Genomic DNA, 20,613 nt, shown 5'->3' on the forward strand with positions numbered 1-20,613 from the left:
AAAAATAAATAAATAAACACAACCCAGTTTGATTCAAGAATTCAGAAATATTATTTCAAGATGCAATAAAAGGAAACTGTACACTAAATAGCTTTTGAGCGATTCTTGAAGGATTAGCATCACCATTCTTGTACGATGGTTTGAGGAATATATCTTCCAGTATACCACACTCCTATATGCAGTATGCGGTATTCGCAGGACAACTCCAGAAGGGCACCATCCCAGTTGCTCAAAAAAAAAAATAAAAATAAAATAAAACATGCGCCATTCTCCCATCGCGCTCGTGACAGATCACACCACATGTTTGCAGCTGAATGTGTAATTGATGGATGGACATCTATGCCTGGGTATAGGACATCAGCAATCCGCACAGAGAAAAGAAAAACTAAAGAAAGAAAAAAAAAACAGGCATAAAGCTGTCTTGACATTGGACATTCGAGAGTCTCAAAATTTGGGACGTCTCTAAGTTACATGTGGATATTGTTATACACTTTTCTAACGTCAGTAGCATTTGAAGAGAATGACTTACAAAAACAACTGTAATTGTTCATCTAGGTGACAGCTATAATGCCACATTAATTTGAATGTTTGATATTTATTACAACAACTGTAAGTCATATGTAAATTATGCTACTTTTCACATGGGCTAAATGCAAAATTTGAAGCTCAATAGCATTTGAGAAGAAAGACTTGCAGTCACAAACAATTGTAATGTGTTCATATAGGTGATGGCTATAATGCACACCTTATAAATTTTTTATAAATAAAAAATAATGTGTTACTAAAGTTATATATATTGTTCTGTGTATGTGATTTCAAAGTCTAGATTGGTCGGATTAACCTTTAACTGCCGCATCCCTTAAAATTGTATTGTCAGAGGGTTACTGTAAATGCTTATGCCCGCTGGGCACAGTTTTCCTGATGCCACCGGGGTAGCGTTGCATTGATGCTTGACCCGACATCGCTGCTTGCAGCTATATTTAGGGCCGAGCACCGATGGTGTGAGGACCCTCTTGGAATTGCTCCGTTTATTATTATTATTATTATTATTCTTCTTCTCTAAGATGAATCGCATTTTTGAGGGCCTAAACATGCTCGAAAAGTCATGAAACTTTGCACACACCTCAGAACTGGCGAAAATTTACGTCTGATATGGGTTTCAGAAGTGGGTGTGGCAAAATGGCTCAACAGCGCCACCTATACACGTTCAACGGTGTGCGCCTCGAGCTACGTTTCATGTACATGTATGAAAATCGGTATACACATGTAACTCTCCAATACCTACAAAAAAGTCTCTTGGAGCAAAATCCGAAACCCAACAGGAAGTCGGTTATTTCTAATATTATGAGCAAATTTTGTGTCATTTTTGTCATTTCCATGCATTGTATTTTAACGAACTCCTCCTAGAGATTAATTCAGATCAACACCAAATTTGGTATGCCTAATCTAAAGGCCATTGCGATGTTAAATTGCGAAGCTTTTGAGTTTTCGTTGAAGGGCCTGTGTTTGGCGGCCTGGCGAATTTCGATGATTCGCCATGAAACAGGAAGTTGCTATAACTCAGACATACAATGACCAATCTGCCCCAAACTTCACATGTTTGCTGAGTCTCCTGTCCTGAATAGTTTGACACGACCATATTCAGATATAGTCATAGCGCCACCTATTGGCAACAGGAAGTGACATATTTTACGCTGCGACAAACTACTCCTAGAAATTTTTGACATCAATGTCTTTTTTGTCGTCAGTCTAATCTAAAGGCCTGTACGATGTTAAATTGAGAAGATCTTGAGTTTTCGTTAAAGGGCGTGTCCATGGCGCCATGTCAAAATTCGATGTCTCGCCATGGGAGTAGTTGTTGTTGTAACTCAGTCATAAAATATCAGATCTTGCCCAAACTTCAAATGTTTGATAAGAGTACTGACCTGAACACATCTGGAGGCTAATATTCCATTGGGTGTGGCAAAATGGCTCGATAGCGCCACCTATACATTTTCAATGGAGTGCGCCTCGAGCTACATGTCATATACATGTACGAAAATCGGTAAACATATGTAACACACCAATAGCTACAAAAAAGTCTCTTGGTACGAAATCCGAATCCCAACAGGAAGTCGGTTATTTTTAATTTTCCCTGCAAAATTGGTGTTGTTTTTGTCATTTTCAGGGGTTGTATTTTAACGAACTCCTCCTAGAGATTTATTCAGATCAACACCAAACTTGGTCAGTGTAATCTAAAGCCCTTTGCCATGTTAAATTGCGAAGGAATTGAGGCTTCGTTAAAGGGCGTGTCCATGGCGGCCTGACAAATTTCGATGATTCGCCATGAAAAATGATGGTGCTATAACTCACACATACAATGTCCAATCCGCCCCAAACTTCACATTTTTGATAAGACTCTTCACCTGAACAGATCTACATGCCAATATTCAGTTATAGTCATAGCGCCACCTATTGGCAACTGGAAGTGACATATTTTACACTGTGACAAACTACTCCTAGAAATGTTATGACATCAATGTCTTTTTTGTGGTCAGTCTAATCTAAAGACCTGTGTGATGTTTAGTTGTGAAGATCTTGAGTTTTTGTTAAAAGGCATGTCCATGTCGCCATGACGAAGTTCGATGTCTCGCCATGGGAATAAAAGATGTTATAACTCAGGCATAAAATGTCCGATCTTGCCCAAACTTCACATCTGTGATAAGGGTCCTGGCTTGAACACATCTGAAGGCCAATATTCCATTATAACGATAGCGCCACCTGCTGGCAACAGGAAGATTGGCACACATATGGAATAAACTTTGATATATTGCACTTATATTTATGAGTTTAAATGCATATTTCTCAACGTTCACCTTTTTACTAAAGCCACACGATGGCGGTGAGCCCGGGTGCGAGGGCCCGTTCATCGCTGCTTGCAGCTTTAATTATTATTATTATTCTTCTTCTCTAAGATGAATCGCATTTTTGAGGGCCTAAACATGCTCGAAAAGTCATGAAACTTTGCACACACCTCAGAACTGGCGAAAATTTACGTCTGATATGGGTTTCAGAAGTGGGTGTGCCAAAATGGCTCAACAGCGCCACCTATACACGTTCAACGGTGTGCGCCTCGAGCTACGTTTCATGTACATGTATGAAAATCGGTATACACATGTAACTCTCCAATACCTACAAAAAAGTCTCTTGGAGCAAAATCCGAAACCCAACAGGAAGTCGGTTATTTCTAATATTATGAGCAAATTTTGTGTCATTTTTGTCATTTCCATGCGTTGTATTTTAACGAACTCCTCCTAGAGATTAATTCAGATCAACACCAAAATTGGTATGCCTAATCTGAAGGCCATTGCGATGTTAAATTGCGAAGCTTTTGAGTTTTCGTTGAAGGGCCTGTGTGTGGCGGCCTGGCGAATTTCGATGATTCGCCATGAAACAGGAAGTTGCTATAACTCAGACATACAATGACCAATCTGCCCCAAACTTCACATGTTTGATGAGACTCCTGTCCTGAACGGTTTGACATGACCATATTCAGTTATAGTCATAGCGCCACCTATTGGCAACAGGAAGTGACATATTTTACGCTGCGACGAACTACTCCTAGAAATTTTATGACATCAATGTCTTTTTTGTGGTCAGTCTAATCTAAAGGCCTGTGCGATGTTCAGTTGTGAAGATCTTGAGTTTTCGTTAAAAGGCTTGTTCATGGCGCCGCGACGAAGTTCGATGTCTCGCCATGGGAATAAAAGATGTTATAACTCAGGCATAAAATGTCCGATCTTCCCCAAACTTCACATGTGTGATAAGAGTCCTGACCTGAACAGATCTGCAGGCCAACATTCCACCGGGTGTGGCAGAATGGCTCTATAGCGCCACCTATACACTTTCAACGGAGTGCGCCTCGAGCTATGTTTCACGTACATGTACAAAAATTGGTACACACATGTAACACTCTAATACCTACAAAAAAGTCTCTTGGTACGAAATCCGGATCCCAACAGGAAGTCGGTTATTTTGAATTTTCCCATCAAAATTGGTGTTGTTTTTGCCATTTTCAGGGGTTGTACTTTAACGAACTCCTCCTAGAGATTTATTCAGATTAACACCAAACTTGGTCAGTGTAATCTAAAGCCCTTTGCGATAATAAATTGCGAAGGACTTGAGGTTTCGTTAAAGGGCGGGTCCATGGCGGCCTGACAAATTTCGATGTTTCGCCTTGAAAAAGGAAGTTGCTGTAACTCAGACATACAATGTCCAATCTGCCCCAAACTTCACATGTTGGATAAGACTCTTGACCTGAACAGATCTACATGGCAATATTCAGTTATAGTCATAGCGCCACCTATTGGCAACAGGAAGTTACATATTTTACACTGCGACAAACTACTCCTAGAAATTTTATGACATCAATGTCTTTTTTGTGGTCAGTCTAATCTAAAGACATGTGTGATGTTTAGTTGTGAAGATCTTGAGTTTTTGTTAAAAGGTGTGTCCATGGCGCCGTGATGAAGTTCGATGTCTCGCCATGGGAATAAAAGATGTTATAACTCAGGCATAAAATGTCTGATCTTGCCCAAACTTCACTTGTATGGTAAGGGTCCTGGCCTGAACAGATCTGAAGGCCAATATTCCATCGAGTGTGGCAAAATGGCTCGATAGCGCCACCTATACTCTTTTAACGGAGTGCGTATACACTTTAAACGGAGTGCGCCTCGAGCTATGTTTCACGTACATGTACATAAATCGGTACACACATGTAACACAACAATATCTACGAAAAAGTCTCTTGGTACGAAATCCAAATCCCAACAGGAAGTCAGTTATTTCGAATTTTCTCTGCAAAATTAGTGTTGTTTTGGCCATTTTCAGGGGTTGTACTTTAACGAACTCCTCCTAGATATTTATTCAGATCAACACCAAACTTGGTCAGTGTAATCTAAAGCCTTTTGCGATCTTAAATTGCGAAGATCTTGAGGTTTCGTTAAAGGGCGTGTCCATGGCGGCCTGACAAATTTAGTTGTTTCGCCATGAAATAGGATGTTGTTGTAACTCAGGCATAAAATGTCCAATCCTCCCCAAACCTCACATGTTCGATAAAAGTCCTGCCCTGAACACAACTGAAGGCCAATATTCCATTATAATGATAGCGCCACCTGCTGGCAACAGGAAGATTGGCACATATATGGAATAACTTTGATATATTCCACTTACATTTATGAGTTTAAATGCATATTTCTCACCGCTCACCTATTTACTAAAGCCACTCGCTGCCGGTGAGCCCGGGTGCGAGGGCCCGTTCATCGCTGCTTGCAGCTTTAATTCTTCTTATTATTATTTTTTTTATTTTTTATTAAACCTTCCGGGGGTTTTTAGGAGCCTTAACATGCTCAAAAACTCTTGAAAATTGGCACACACATTGGAATCTGCGGCCATCAGGACGCTGCAGAGGCTGGGACCCGGGCGTGGCACAGGGACTCTACAGCGCCCCCTGGAACACCTTCAGAAATCTTGAACCATAGCTCACACACAATTGCATGTATTTATATGAAACTCGGTACACTTATAGATCTCATTAAGCCGAACAACTTTCACACTTTATGTCTTAGGCTCCGCCCAACAGGAAGTCAACTATTCAGGGCTGTTTAAAAAAAGCATGCTCTGGAATTTGAAATACTCCTCTGAGGTTTTCAACCCGTTCGTCACGAAACTCGGTGAACATGATCTCAAGACATTGGGGATGAAAAATTGCGAGGGGATTTTTGATATCTCGAACGGTTTGCCCGTGGTGAGGCGTTGAAATTATGGCGAGAAATGAGAAACAGGAAATGTCTAATAACGTCCACATACATTTCCTGAATTTGATCAAACTTCATTGGTTTGTTCGTTGTATGATACAGATCGTATATATGTGACTATTAAGAGTCAACGTTATAGCGCCACCAACTGGCAGCAGGAAGTGAGTCATTTTCAAAATGTTTTGAATTTAGCATCTTATTTTTACTCGATTTCCTTAAAACTTCATCAGAATAATGACAAAACACGGCCGATGTAAATCTGTTGTGGGGATATTGATATCTAATATGGCGTTGCCATGGCAACGTGTCAAACTTGAATGTTCTGTTATGGTGAGTTTGAGGCAGATAACAAGCTCAGACTTACATGAAACTCAAAATACATATCGGTATTATTGATAGCTAGACAATGGCAAAAGCTTTTAAAAGGGCGTGAAGGAGGCACGCTATAGCGCCACCTTTTGTCAAAAGTGGGGGGGTTAGTTTTAGCTACAGACACAAAACTTGGTACATAAATTGTTCTTTTCAACACGGACAACTTTCTAATTCACAGTCATAAGCTACGATCAACAGGAAGTCGGCTATTTTGATTTGAATGTGTATTTTTGAGATTTTACAGTTGTGAATTAATGCATACTCCTCACAGGGGAAGTACACTATACACACCAAACTTTGTCTACATGAAGAAAAACCATTGAGGAACTTAAATTGCGAACGGATTTTGGTTAGCTTGAACGGTTTTGTCGTGGTGAATTTTTGAAATGACAGTAAAAAGGGAAACATTAATTGTCTTGTATGTTTAAATTGCAGCTTCCAAACACTTCAAAGCATTTTTTTTATACAAAGATCAAATCATTCTGAGGAAATATGCATAGTTTCACGACTTTACAACACTGTATGGATAAAAGAAAATTAAAAAACTGTCAGACTTCTCAACTGACATGATCTCACTCTGGCCACCCTGTCTGTGTGAGGGAAGGGAGGGGGAGAGGGAGGGGGAGTGTGAGGGGGTTGGTGACTGTGACAGTGTGTGTGGACTGTAGGGAGGGGCTGTCTGGCAGAGAGAGAGAGAGAGAGACCTAATCATCCCTTTAATAATCAGGAAAAAAAAATTGTATTTTTATTATTGTTATTGTTTTTGTTGTTGCTAATGGTGGTGTTTTTTCCTTTCATTACAGGTTAAGAAATCTCTTAGGCCTTATCCTTTTCTGACAGTTTTAGGGATTTAAAAACATCCTAAGAACCCTAATTTGTGCTGCAAATAATAATTTCAAACTCATTTGATACTGACCTATGACAACCTGTGACGTGACATGACATGTATTAATCTCATGGATGTAACAGTAAAACTCTTCAACTGACAGATAAAGCTTCAAATGCAAGCAAAACTATTTCACAAATGCTTATAGGTCATTAAAATCATTACAAAACACTAATAAATTATTTAAGGATGTGGTAACACTGTAAAATAATGTCTAATTTGTTAACATTATGCAGTATAACATAGTATGCAGTCTTCGTAGGGCACCAACTCCCAGAGGGGGCACCATCCCAGTTGCTCAAAAAAAAACAAAAAAAAACAAACATGCGCCATTCTCCCATTCGCGCTCACGACCGCTCACACCTCATGTTTGCGGCTGAATGTTCGTAATTGATGGATGGACATCTATGCCTGGGTATAGGACATCAGCAATCCGGCACAGAGAAAAGAAAACTAAAGAAAATAAAACAGGCATAAAGTTGTCTTGACATTGGACTTTCTAGAGTCTCAAATTTAGGGCCGGTCTCTAAAGTTACATGTGATATTGTTATACACTTTTCTAACGTCAGTAGCATTTGAAGAGAATGACTTACAGCCATAAAAACAACTGTAATTGTTCATCTAGGTGACAGCTATAATGCACAATTAAATTGAATGTTTGATATTTATTACAACAAACTGTAAGTCATATGTAAATTATGCAACTTTTTCACATGGGCTCAAATGCAAATTTGAAGCTCAATAGCATTTGAGAAGAAAGACTTGCAGTCACAAAGCAATTGTAATGTGTTCATATAGGTGTCAGCTACAATGCACACCTTATACATTTTTTATAAATATAAAGTGTTACTAAAGTTATATATATTGTTCTGTGTATGTGATTTCAAAGTCTAGATTGGTCGGATTAACCCTTTAACTGCCGCATCCCTTAAAACTGATTGTCAGAGGGTTACTGTAAATGCTTATGCCCACTGGGCACAGTTATCCTGATGCCACCGGGGTGGCGTTGCACTGATGGCTTGAGCCCGACATCGCTGCTTGCAGCTATATTTAGGGCTCAAGCCCGAAGGGGCGAAGAGCCCTATTGTTCTTCTAAGGATTATTCTTGTTATTATTATTTTTATTTTTTATTAAACCTTCCGGGGTGTTTTGGGGGCCTTAACATGCTCAAAAACTCTTGAAAATTGGCACACACATTGGAATCTGCGGCCATCAGGACGCCGCAGAGGCTGGGACCCGGGCGTGGCACAGGGGCTCTACAGCGCCCCCTGGAAGACAGTCAGAATTCTTGAACCATAGCTCACACACACTTGCATGTATTTATATCAAACTCGGTACACTTATAGATCTCATTGAGCCGAACAACTTTCACACTTTATGTCATAGGCTCCGCCCAACAGGAAGTCAGCTATTCAGGGCTGTTTAAAAAAAGCATGCTCTGGAATTTGAAATACTCCTCTGAGGTTTTCAACCCGTTCGCCACGAAACTCGGTGAACATGATCTCAAGACATTGAGGATGAAAAATTGCGAGGGGATTTTTGATATCTCGAACGGTTTGCCCGTGGCGAGGCATGGAACTTATGGCGAGAAATGAAAAACAGGAAATGTCTAATAACATCCACATACGTTTCCTGAATTTGATCAAACTTCATGGGTTTGTTCGTTGTATGATACCGATTGTATATATGTGGCTATTAAGAGTCAACGTTATAGCGCCACCAACTGGCAGCAGGAAGTGTGTCATTTTCCAAATGCTTTGAATTCAGCATCTTATTTTTACTCGATTTACTTAAAACTTCATCAGAATAATGACAAAACACGGCCGATGTAAATCTGTTGTGGGGATATTGATATCTGATATAGTGTTGCCATGGCAACGTGTCAAACTTGAATGTTCTGTTATGGTGAGTTTGAGGCAGACAACAAGCTCAGATTTACATGAAACTCAAAACACATATCAGTATTAGTGATAGCTAGACAATGGCAAAAGCTTTTAAAAGGGCGTGAAGGAGGCACTCTATAGCGCCACCTTTTGTTAAAAGTGGGGGGGTTAGTTTTAGCTACAGACACCAAACTTGGTACATAAATTGTTCTTTTCAAGACGGACAACTTTCTAATTCACAGTCATCAGCTACGATCAACAGGAAGTCGGCTATTTTGATTTGAATGTGTATTTTTGAGATTTTACAGTTGTGAATTAATGAATACTCCTCACAGGGGAAGTACACTATACACACCAAACGTTGTCTACATGAAGAAAAAACATCGAGGAACTTAAATTGCGAACAGATTTTGGTTAGCTTGAACGGTTTTGTCGTGGTGATTTTTTGAAATGACAGTAAAAAGTGAAACATTAATCGTCTTGTATTTTTAAATTGCAGCTTCCAAACCTTTAAAAAACATTTTTAATTTAGAAAACCAGTGATTCTGAGGAAATATGCATAGTTTCATGACTTTACAGCACTGTATGATTAAAAGAAAATTAAAAAACTGTCAGACATCTGATCTCACTCTGTCACTCTGTGTGCTGACTCTGTGTGTGTGTGTGTGAGTGTGAGTGGGGGAGGGGTGTGAGCTGAGTGGCAGACAGACAGAGAGAGAGAGAGAGAAAGAGAGAGAGACTTAAACATCTCTTTAATCACCAGAAAAAAAACTGTATTTTAAATAGTTATTTTTTTGTTGTTGTTGCTAATTGTGCTGTTATCATTACATCTTAAGAAATATCTTAGGCCTTATCCTTTTCTGACAGTTTCAGGGATTAAAAAAAATCCTAAAAAACCTTATTTGTGCTGCAAATAATAATTTCAAACTCATTTGATACTGACCTCTGTCACCCTGTGACAGGGGCGTCGCTAGGCCCTTTTTAGGGGGGCTTCTTATGCAAACTTATGCCCAGCCCCCCTAAAAATTATTTGATTAATTAATTAGTGATCGCTTCAGTCCCCTTTAAAAACTCATTTGAGACGGTGGCAAGCTGCATCAAGTTCCGGCTCCTCCCCTGATCTGAGTCTGCATGGATTCAGCGCGTTTTTCAATCCACAGGGGCGCCGAGCAGAGCGAACATCAGAGAGTACAAGGTGTGTGTGTGTGTGCGTGTGCGTGTGCGTGTGTGTTCTCGCATCCAATACCAGTACGTCTTCGCTGCTTTCACTTTCAGCCTTTATCACAGTGTGACAGATGTTTTTTCTTCCAACAAAAATGAAGCGATTAACACCCATGAAAACATACTTTAGAAAACGATCATGATTTAATTTAATTTACTTTTTGAAATTGAAAACATATTATTGTGTATTTCGGCATTACATTATGCAGCCATGCAAAATGTGTATTAAGTAATAATTAATCATTAGTGTATCATGATACATATATTAGAGTAAGAGTAAAGGGATCTGTGATTTTTTTTTTTTTTTTTTTTTTTTTTTTTTTTTTTTTAAGTAATTGATTTATAGAAGTGGCAAATTGATAATGATGTTATTTTTAATAAATATAAATAAATATAGAACAGATTAAACATATTGCCAATAGACAATTACATTAATACATGTTTTGTCTATATTCTTAATGAATATTAGCTGGTTAGTTAAATGATTTGAAATGAAATAAATGTTCAGGGGCTGACTTGATGTATAACCAACCGTATTGTTGATTATAAAGGCTAAAAAGCTAAAAATTATTAATAATAATAATAAAAATAATAAAAATAAAATATAATAATTTATATTTCATTGTAGATGGATATACAAAAAAATTTTTTGTCGTGCGGGAGTAGGTCTGCAAATGAGCAACAGTCAGGTGAGAATAGAACAGACACCCTCACACACACACACACACACAATACCACCGTGTTCCCAAGATTCATTGCAGTCATTGAACCCTTATGTTGTTTTAATTTTCTGCCAATTTCCACGTACATTTCATAAGAAAAAGCAGTGGTATCATCAAAGGATAAACATGAATGTCCTAATACTGAATCAGGAAGTCTTTATTGTAAAAAATCTACATTCCCAATTCAAAATTTTCCAGTGACTGGTCACATGTAAAAAACTGTATTAGTTTTTTTTACAGTGTTATATATGGCTCAGTCAGTACTCCTACTCCCATATATGAAATACAGGGAATACAATGGAATAGTGGATTGCAATAAGGTTAGTAGTATACAACCCTACCCTAATAGTAAATTAATATTTTTTAATCATACCCTTATTGGGGGCTGAGCCCCCCTAAAATCAAAATCTTAGAATCGCCCCTGCCCTGTGACATGACATTTATTTGAATTTACATAATCTCAAGGATGTAACAGTAAAACTGTTCAGCTCACAGATGAAGACTAAGCTTTAATGCAAGCAGAACTATTTCACAAATGCTTATAGGTTAATGAAATCATAACAAAACACTTTTAAATTATTTAAGGATTTGGTAACACTTTAAAATAATGTCTCAATTGTTAACATTAGTAAATGCATTGGTAACACTTCATAATAGCTGCAATTCTTAGCTAAGCATTAGTAAATAGTCAGTTCATGCTTTATATAGCCTTCTCCCAAAATTAATATTTTAGTAAGCATTTTATAAATACAGCTATAATTAAATTGTTCATGGTTTATATGCACATTTATTTTGAGGAGATTAAAGGCTGTAATCTCCCTAAAAAAAATGTAAAATAAAAAATAAAATAAACAAACACAGAACTCATAAATATTTATTTCAAGATGCAATAAAAGAAAACTGTACACTTGAATTTATTTATATATATATATATATATATATATATATATATATATATATATATATATATATACACACACACAATTGCATAAGTTTATATTTAAAAATGTTTAGCAAGTGTACAGCTAATAATAATAATAATGCATTTTATTTAGTTTTAGCTACAGACACCAAACTCGGTACTTAAATTGTTCTTATCAAGACGGACAACTTTCTAATTCACAGTCATAAGCTACGATCAACAGGAAGTCAGCTATTTTGATTTGAATGTGTATTTTTGAGATTTTACAGTTGTGAATTAATGCATACTCCTCACATGGGAAGTACACTATACACACCAAACTTTGACTACATGAAGAAACAACATCGAGGAACTTAAATTGCGAACGGATTTTGGTTAGCTTGAACGGTTTTGATGTGGTGATTTTTTGAAATGACAGTAAGAAGGGGAAACATTAATTGTATTGTATGTCTAAATTGCAGCTTCCAAACACTTCAAGGCATGTTTTCATACAGAGATCAAATCATTATGAGGAAATATGCATAGTTTCATGACTTTACAACACTGTATGGATAAAAGAAAAGAAAAAACTGTCAGACTTCTCAACTGACATGATCTCACTCTGGCCACTCCGTCTGTGTGAGGAAAGGGAGGGGGAGAGGGAGGGGGAGTGTGAGTGTGAGGGGGTTGGTGACTGTGAATCTTTGGTGACTGACAGTGTGTGTGGATTGTAGGGAGGGGCTGTCTGGCAGAGAGAGAGAGAGAGAGACCTAATCATTCCTTTAATAATCAGGAAAAAAAAATCTATATTTTAAATTGTTATTGTTTTTGTTGTTGCTAATGGTGGTGTTTTTTTCCTTTCATTACAGGTTAAGAAATCTCTTAGGCCTTATCCTTTTCTGACAGTTTTTGGGATTTAAAAACATCCTAAGAAGCCTTATTTGTGCTGCAAATTATAATTTCAAACTCATTTGATACTGACCTATGACAACCTGTGACGTGACATGACATTTATTAATCTCATGGATGTAACAGTAAAACTCTTCAACTGACAGATTAAGCTGCAATGCAAGCAAAACTATTTCACAAATGCTTATAGGTCATTAAAATCATTACAAAACACTAATAAATTATTAAAGGGTTTGGTAACACTGTATAATAATGTCTAATTTGTTAACATTAGTAAATGCATTGGTAACACTTTATAATAACTGCACTCATTAGCTAAGCATTAGTTAATAGTTCATGATTATAAAGCCTTTTCCCTTAATAATAGTCATTATTAAGCAGGAATACATCTCTAATTACATTGTTCTTGGTTTAAAAGCACATATATTACAAAAGAGATTAAAGTTTCAGTTGTCTTATAAAATAAATCAATAAACACAACCCAGTTTGATTCAGAATTCAGAAATATTTATTTCAAGATGCAATAAAAGGAAACTGTACACTTGAAAAGGTTTTGAGCGATTCTTGAAGGACTACAATCACCTTCACTTGTACGATGGTTTGAGGAATATATCTTCCAGATAGTACCGCCGCTCCCTATATGCAGAGTATGCAGTCTTCGTAGAGCACCAACTCCCAGAGGGGGCACCAGTTGCTCAAAAAAAACAAAACAAATATGCGCCATTCTCCCATCCGCGTTCGCGACCACTCAATAGCATTTGAGAAGAAAGACTTGTAGTCACAAAACAATTGTAATGTGTTCATATAGGTGTCAGCTACAATGCACACCTTATACATTTTTTATACATTTTAAAATAAAGTGTTACTAAAGTTATATATATTGTTCTGTGTATGTGATTTTCAAAGTCTAGATTGGTCGGATTAACCCTTTAACTGCCACATCCCTTAAAACTTGATTGTCAGAGGGTTACTGTAAATGCTTATGCCCGCTGGGCACAGTTTTCCCGATGCCACCAGGGTGACGTTGCACTGATGGCTTGAGCCCGACATCGCTGCTTGCAGCTATATTTAGGGCCCGAGCACCGATGGTGTGAGGACCCTCTTGGAATTGCTCCGTTTATTATTATTATTATTATTATTATTATTATTATTATTATTATTATTATTATTATTCTTCTTCTCCAAAATGAATCGGATTTTTGAGGGCCTAAACATGCTCGAAAAGTCATGAAACTTTGCACACACCTCAGAACTGGCGAAAATTTACGTCTGATATGGGTTTCAGAAGTGGGTGTGGCAAAATGGCTCAACAGCGCCACCTATACACGTTCAACGGTGTGCGCCTCGAGCTACGTTTCATGTACATGTATGAAAATCGGTATACTCATGTAACTCTCCAATACCTACAAAAAAGTCTCTTGGAGCAAAATCCGAAACCCAACAGGAAGTCGGTTATTACTAATATTATGAGCAAATTTTGTGTCATTTTTGTCATTTCCATGCGTTGTATTTTAACGAACTCCTCCTAGAGATTCATTCAGATCAACACCAAATTTGGTATGGCTAATCTGAAGGCCTTTGCGATGTTAAATTGCGAAGCTTTTGAGTTTTCGTTAATGGGCGTGTCCGTGGCGGCCTGGCGAATTTCGATGACTCGCCATGAAACAGGAAATTGCTATAACTCAGACATACAATGACCAGTCTGCCCCAAACTTCACATGTTTGATGAGACTCCTGACCTGAACAGATTGACATGCCCATATTCAGTTATAGTCATAGCGCCACCTATTGGCAACAGGAAGTGACATATTTTACACTGCGATTAACTACTCCTAGAAATTTTATGACATCAATGTATTTTTTGTGGTCAGTCTAATCTAAAGGCCTGTGCGATGCTAAGTTGTGAAGATCTTGAGTTTTCGTTAAAAGGCGTGTCCATGGCGCCGTCGCGAAGTTCGATGTCTCGCCATGGGAATAAAATATGTTATAACTCAGGCATAAAATGTCCGATCTTCCCCAAACTGCACATGTGTGATAAGAGTCCTGGCCTGAACACATCTGAAGGCCAAAATTCCATCAGGTGTGGCAAAATGGCTCGATAGCGCCACCTATACACTTTCAACAGAGTGCGCCTCGAGCTATGTTTCACATACATGTACAAAAATCGGTATACATATGTAACACACCAATACCTACAAAAAAGTCTCTTGGTACAAAATCCGAATCCCAACAGGAAGTCGGTTATTTAGAATTTTCTCTGCAAAATTGGCGTTGTTTTTGCCATTTTCAGGGGTTGTACTTTAACGAACTCCTCCTAGAGATTTATTCAGATCAACACCAAACTTGGTAAGTTAAATCTAAAGGCCTTTGCGATGTTAAATTGCGAAGATCTTGAGGTTTTGTTAAAGGGCGTGACCATGGAGGCCTGGCAAATTTCGATGTTTCGCCATGAAAAAGGAGGTTGCTGTAACTCGGACATACAATGTCCAATCTGCCCCAAACTTCACATGTTAGATAAGACTTCTGCACTTAACAGATCTACATGCCCATATTCAGTTATAGTCATAGCGCCACCTGCTGGCAACAGGAAGTCACATGTTTTACACTGCGACAAACTACTCCTAGAAATCTTTTGACATTAATGTATTTTTTGTGGTCAGTCTAATCTAAAGGTCTGTGCAATGTTAAATTGTGGAGAACTTGAGTTTTTGTTAAAGGACGTGTCCATGGCACCATGACAAAATTTGATGTCTCGTCACAGCAAGAGAAGTTGTTGTAACTCAGGCATAAAATGTTCGATCTCCCCCAAACTTCACATGTTAGATAAGAATTCTGCCCTGAACACATCTGAAGGCCAATATTCCATTATAATGATAGCGCCACCTGCTGGCAACAGGAGGACTGGTACAAATAAATGACTTTGACATATTCCACTTATTTTTAAGACTTTAAATGCATATTTCTCACCGTTCACCTTTTTACTAAAGCCAAACGATGGCGGTGAGCCCAGGTGCGAGGGCCCGTTCATCGCTGCTTGCAGCTTTAATTAGGGCCCGAGCACCGATGGTGTGAGGACCCTCTTGGAATTGCTCCGTTTATTATTATTATTATTATTATTATTATACTTCTCCAAAATGAATCGCATTTTTGAGGGCCTAAACATACTCAAAAAGTCATGAAACTTTGCACACACCTCAGAACTGGCGAAAATTTACATCTGATATGGGTTTCAGAAGTGGGTGTGGCAAAATGGCTCGACAGCGCCACCTATACACGTTCAACGGTGTGCGCCTCGAGCTATGTTTCACGTACATGTATGAAAATCGGTACACATGTGTAACTCTTCAGTACCTACAAAAAAGTCTCTTAGAGCAAAATTCTAAACCCAACAGGAAGTCGGTTATTTTTAATATTATGAGCAAATTTTGTGTCATTTTTGCCATTTCCATGCGTTGTATTTTAACGAACTCCTCCTAGAGACTTATTCAGATCAACACCAAGTTTGGTATGCCTAATCTAAAGGCCTTTGCGATGTTAAATTGCGAAGCTTTTGAGTTTTCGTTAATGGGCGTGTCCGTGGCGGCCTGGTGAATTTCGATGATTCGCCATGAAACAGGAAGTTGCTATAACTCAGACATACAATGACCAATCTGCCCCAAACTTCACATGTTTGATGAGTCTCCTGACCTGAACAGATTGACATGCCCATATTCAGTTATATTCATAACGCCACCTATTGGCAACAGGAAGTGACATATTTTACACTGCGATGAACTACTCCTAGAAATTTTATGACATCAATGTATTTTTTGTGGTCAGTCTAATCTAAAGGCCTGTGCGATGTTAAGTTTTGAAGATCTTGAGTTTTCGTTAAAAGGCGTGTCCATGGCGCCGTCACGAAGTTCGATGTCTGGCCATGGGAATAAAAGATGTTATATCTCAGGCATAAAATGTCCGATCTTCCCCAAACTTCACATGTGTGATAAGAGTCCTGGCCTGAACACATGTGAAGGCCAAAATTCCATCAGGTGTGGCAAAATGGCTCGATAGCGCCACCTATACATTTTCAACAGAGTGCGCCTCGAGCTATGTTTCACGTACATGTACAAACATCGGTATACACATGTAACACAGCAATACCTACAAAAAAGTCTCTTGGTACGAAATCCGAATCCCAACAGGAAGTCGGTTTTTTAGAATTTTCTCTGCAAAATTGGCGTTGTTTTTGCCATTTTCAGGGGTTGTACTTTAACGAACTCCTCCTAGAGATTTATTCAGATCAACACCAAACCTGGTCAGTGTAATCTTAAGCCCTTTGCGATGTTAAATTGCGAAGATCTTTAGATTTCGTTAAAGGGCGTGTCCATGGTGGCCTGACAAATTTCGATGTTTCACCATGAAAAAGGAAGTTGCTGTAACTCAGACATACAATGTCCAGTCTGCCCCAAACTTCACATGTTAGATAAGACTTCTGCCCTTAACAGATCTACATGCCCACTTTCAGTTAAAGTCATAGCGCCACCTATTGGCAACAGGAAGTGACATGTTTTACGCTGTGACAAACTACTCCTATAATTTTTTTAAGATTAACATATATTTTGTGGTCAGTCTAATCTAAAGGCCTGTGCAATGTTAACTTTTGGAGATCTTGAGTTTTTGTTAAAGGGCGTTTCCATGGCGCCATGACAAAATTTGATGTCTTGCCACAGCAAGAGAAGTTGTTGTAACTCAAGCATAAAATGTTCAATCTTCCCCAAACTTCAAATGTTTGATAAGAGTCCTGGCCTGAACACATCTGTAGGCCAATATTCCATTATAATGATAGCCCCACCTGCTGGCAACGGTAAGATTGGCACATATATGGGATATACTTTGATATATTCCACTTATATTTAGGACATTAAATGCATATTTCTCAACGTTCACCTTTTTACTAGAGCAACACGATGGCGGTGAGCCCGGGTGCGAGGGCCCGTTCATCGCTGCTTGCAGCTTTAATTAGGGCCCGAGCACCGATGGTGTGAGGACCCTCTTGGAATTGCTCCGTTTATTATTATTATTATTATTATTATTATTATTATTATTATTATTCTTCTTCTCCAAAATGAATCGCATTTTTGAGGGCCTAAACATGCTCGAAAAGTCATGAAACTTTGCACACACCTCAGAACTGGCGAAAATTTACGTCTGATATGGGTTTCAGAAGTGGGTGTGGCAAAATGGCTCAACAGCGCCACCTATACACGTTCAACGGTGTGCGCCTCGAGCTACGTTTCATGTACATGTATGAAAATCGGTATACTCATGTAACTCTCCAATACCTACAAAAAAGTCTCTTGGAGCAAAATCCGAAACCCAACAGGAAGTTGGTTATTACTAATATTATGAGCAAATTTTGTGTCATTTTTGTCATTTCCATGCGTTGTATTTTAACGAACTCCTCCTAGAGATTCATTCAGATCAACACCAAATTTGGTATGCCTAATCTGAAGGCCTTTGCGATGTTAAATTGCGAAGCTTTTGAGTTTTCGTTTATGGGCGTGTCCATGGCGGCCTGGCGAATTTCGATGATTCGCCATGAAACAGGAAGTTGCTATAACTCAGACATACAATGACCAATCTGCCCCAAACTTCACATGTTTGATGAGACTCCTGACCTGAATAGATTGACATGCCCATATTCAGTTATGGTCATAGCGCCACCTATTGGCAACAGGAAGTGACATATTTTACACTGCGATGAACTACTCCTAGAAATTTTATGACATCAATGTATTTTTTGTGGTCAGTCTAATCTAAAGGCCTGTGCGATGTTAAGTTGTGAAGATCTTGAGTTTTCGTTAAAAGGCGTGTCCATGGCGCCGTCACGAAGTTCGATGTCTCGCCATGGGAATAAAATATGTTATAACTCAGGCATAAAATGTCCGATCTTCCCCAAACTGCACATGTGTGATAAGAGTCCTGGCCTGAACACATCTGAAGGCCAAAATTCCATCAGGTGTGGCAAAATGGCTCGATAGCGCCACCTATACACTTTCAACAGAGTGCGCCTCGAGCTATGTTTCACGTACATGTACAAAAATCGGTATACATATATAACACACCAATACCTACAAAAAAGTCTCTTGGTACGAAATCCGAATCCCAACAGGAAGTTGGTTATTTAGAATTTTCTCTGCAAAATTGGCGTTGTTTTTGCCATTTTCAGGGGTTGTACTTTAACGAACTCCTCCTAGAGATTTAGTCAGATCATCACCAAACCTGGTCAGTGTAATCTTAAGCCCTTTGCGATGTTAAATTGCGAAGATCTTTAGATTTCGTTAAAGGGCGTGTCCATGGCGGCCTGACAAATTTCGATGTTTCGCCATGAAAAAGGAATTTGCTGTAACTCAGATATACAACGTCCAATCTGCCCCAAACTTCACATGTTAGATAAAACTTCTGCCCTTAACAGATCTACATGCCCACATTCAGTTATAGTCATAGCGCCACCTATTGGCAACAGGAAGTGACATGTTTTACGCAGTGACAATCTACTTCTATAATTTTTTTGAGATTAACATATATTTTGTGGTCAGTCTAATCTAAAGGCCTGTGCAATGTTAACTTTTGGAGATCTTGAGTTTTTGTTAAAGGGCGTTTCCATGGCGCCATGACAAAATGTGATATCTTGCCACAGCAAGAGAAGTTATTGTAACTCAAGCATAAAATGTTCAATCTTCCGCAAACTTCACATGTTTGATAAGAGTCCTGGCCTGAATACATCTGAAGGCCAATATTCCATTATAATGATAGCGCCACCTGCTGGCAACGGTAAGATTGGCACATATATGGGATATACTTTGATATATTCCACTTATATTTAGGACATTAAATGCATATTTCTCAACGTTCACCTTTTTCCTAAAGCCATACGATGGCGGTGAGCCCGGGTGCGAGGGCCCGTTCATCGCTGCTTGCAGCTTTAATTATTATTATTCTTCTTCTTCTTCTTCTTCTTCTCCCGAATGAATCGCATTTTTGAGGGCTTTAACATGCTCAAAAAGTCATGAAACTTTGCACACGCGTCAAACCTGGTGAAAATTTTCGTCTGATATAGGATTCAGAAGAGGGTGTGGCAAAATGGCTCGACAGCGCCACCTATGCCAAGAAAATCAACAGCCTTCCAGCTATGTTTCACGTACATGCACGAAAATTGGCACACATATGTAACACACCAATACCTACAAAAAAGACTCTTGGAGCGAAATTCTAAACCTAACAGGAAGTCGGTTATTTTTAATATTATGAGCATATTTTGTGTAATTTTGGTCATTTCCATGTGTTGTATTTTAACGAACTCCTCCTAGAGATTTATTCAAATCAACACCAAATTTGGTATGCCTAATCTAAAGGCCTTTGCGATGTTAAATTGCGAAGATCTTGAGTTTTCGTTGAAGGGCGTGTCCGTGGCGGCCTGGCGAATTTCGATGTTTCGCCATGAAAAATGAAGTTGCTATAACTCACACATACAATGTCCAATCTGCCCCAAACTTCATATGTTTGATGAGACTCCGAACCTGAACAGATTGACATGCCCATATTCAGTTATAGTCATAGCGCCACCTATTGGCAACAGGAAGTGACATATTTTACGCTGCGACAAACTACTCCTAGAAATTTTATGACATCAATGTCTTTTTTGTGGTCAGTCTAATCTAAAGGCCTGTGCGATGTTCAATTGTGAAGATCTTGAGTTTTCGTTAAAAGGCTTGTTCATGGCGCCGCGACGAAGTTCGATGTCTCGCCATGGGAATAAAAGATGTTATAACTCAGGCATAAAATGTCCGATCTTCCCCAAACTTCACATGTGTGATAAGAGTCCTGGCCTGAACAGATCTGCAGGCCAATATTCCAGCGGGTGTGGCAGAATGGCTCTATAGCG

Source organism: Carassius auratus, chromosome 35 (assembly GCF_003368295.1).
Source record: "Carassius auratus strain Wakin chromosome 35, ASM336829v1, whole genome shotgun sequence".
NCBI classification, from domain to species: domain Eukaryota; kingdom Metazoa; phylum Chordata; class Actinopteri; order Cypriniformes; family Cyprinidae; genus Carassius; species Carassius auratus.